At 39.3% G+C, this 2,145-nt stretch overlaps 1 non-coding gene across 1 annotated transcript; it reads left to right on the top strand.

Annotated features, from left to right (window-relative positions):
* Nucleotides 1-1,094: 1,094 nt before the first annotated feature.
* Nucleotides 1,095-1,168, top strand: trnat-agu. The gene has a single exon. It is a non-coding gene; the product is annotated as a tRNA-Thr (tRNA).
* The last annotated feature ends 977 nt before the right edge of the window (nt 1,169-2,145 follow it).

Below are 2,145 nucleotides of genomic sequence, written 5' to 3'. Positions count from 1 at the left end.
GGTCCACTGGTAGAACCCTGCTGTTAATATAGGGGTAGAACCCTGCTGTTAATATAGGGGCTGGCCCAGCAGATCCACTGGTAGAACCCTGCTGTTAATATAGGGGTAGAACCCTGCTGTTAATATAGGGGCTGGCCCAGCAGATCCACTGGTAGAACCCTGCTGTTAATATAAGGGTAGAACCCTGCTGTTAATATAGGGGTAGAACCCTGCTGTTAATATAAGGGCTGGCCCAGCAGATCCACTGGTAGAACCCTGATGTTAATATAGGGGTAGAACCCTGCTGTTAATATAGGGGCTGGCCCAGCAGATCCACTGGTAGAACCCTGCTGTTAATATAGGGGTAGAACCCTGCTGTTAATATAGGGGTAGAACCCTGCTGTTAATATAGGGGCTGGCCCAGCAGATCCACTGGTAGAACCCTGCTGTTAATATAGGGGCTGGCCCAGCAGATCCACTGGTAGAACCCTGCTATTAATATAGGGGTAGAACCCTGCTGTTAATATAGGGGTAGAACCCTGCTGTTAATATAGGGGCTGGCCCAGCAGATCCACTGGTAGAACCCTAGGCAATAACTTAACCTTGGTAACGTTCGCAGATTGCATTATATTTTAGATTTTTAGTGGTAATTAAATTTAATTTATTTAGAATTCATCATAATTAATTTCCTATAAATGGTTTAACCAGCTCCGTGTTTTCTGGAGTCAAAGTGAAAGAGGAAGAGCCCGCGCTGCGGCAGCACGACACCCCAGATCAGTGTGTATTTAATTAGATTTCTTCCTCAGCATTGTTGGGAAGGGCCGTAAAGCATTTCACTGTTACTCACCTGTGTGTTTACGAAGCATGACACAAGTACATGTTGATTTGACACACAGGTTGAGTCTGGGGCGACGACGTTATGACCGAACACCATTGTCCGAGCTTGTAAATGTTTGAAATGTAAACTATGGGATCAATAATCGCTTAATTTATGTTCTGCAATGAAGCTCACTTGAGTAATTAATTAAATACACAACACCGTATAAAATGTAAATTACAAAGCTTGAGATATACATGATGGAAATATAAAGCCTTTTTTCACGGGCACATTCACCGGCGCCGTGGCTTAGTTGGTTAAAGCGCCTGTCTAGTAAACAGGAGATCCTGAGTTCGAATCTCAGCGGAGCCTTTTGTGAACATTATTATTTTGAAGTCCAGGCACCACTTGCTTAAATTACATTTTTGCATCTACCTATTTTGGAATTTGTTGGTATTTTGGTCAATTGATATTAGTATTTTCTAAAAGTAAACATGAAAATGTCAATTTTTTTTATTTTCCCATACTACCATCATCCACATTTATAAACCACTTTAAAATGGAAATACACCAATAGGTAACTACATACAATTAATTACACATAATGTAAAAGCCCATTTCATAGAGAATGTTTCAAACTGAACTATCTATAGTAACTTACTCTGAATAGGTGGTGATTGGGCCTAAATAGCCGTTTGGTAGTCTAAATTCAGTGTACTTTTCTTCAACATTCATTTCCCAATAGTCAGACTCCCTTATATCTTCCCACAAGCCAACACAGACTCGCCCTTAGTGTTTCTCATCTTCAGAACCATCTGCATTCACCACGTTGTGTGGTTATACTTAGATATATTCTCCAGACTTGCCCAGAGGGAATTGTTGATAGGTTGTTCATTTTTTTAATTCTAAATAACATTTTCGTTGGTAAAATGCGCCAAAAATGCATTTTAACGTTACATGACTTGTATTTTACAGACATAAATATATATATTAAAAACATATATATTTATCCTCTATCTGCTCTGGACAAGTCCGGTCCTGGAGTGTCTTAAAATGAAACTAACATCTTTAGTCTGACTTCATCCAGTTTCCAGAAACATTTATTTGCGCGATATGCAAATATAGCATATTTAACGTTGTATCGCCTCATTTGCATATTTTAATAAAATATTTCAGAAAAGTTGTAATACGAAAAAGTATTATGTTTGTGTCAATATTCAACTGGTAAAACCTGACTGCGATATGATGAAGCGAAAAAAACGACCTTTGGAGAACACGGCCCCAATCTCCCGTTTCACATTTTACCAACAGTAAAGACATTTACCCTTTTATTTCCTTCACGACTCGGC

This window comes from Oncorhynchus mykiss, chromosome 6 (assembly GCF_013265735.2).
Source record: "Oncorhynchus mykiss isolate Arlee chromosome 6, USDA_OmykA_1.1, whole genome shotgun sequence".
Classification (NCBI taxonomy): Eukaryota; Metazoa; Chordata; class Actinopteri; order Salmoniformes; family Salmonidae; genus Oncorhynchus; species Oncorhynchus mykiss.
The sequence above is the reverse complement of the archived record's forward strand: the minus strand, read 5'-3'. Positions and strand labels throughout refer to the sequence as shown.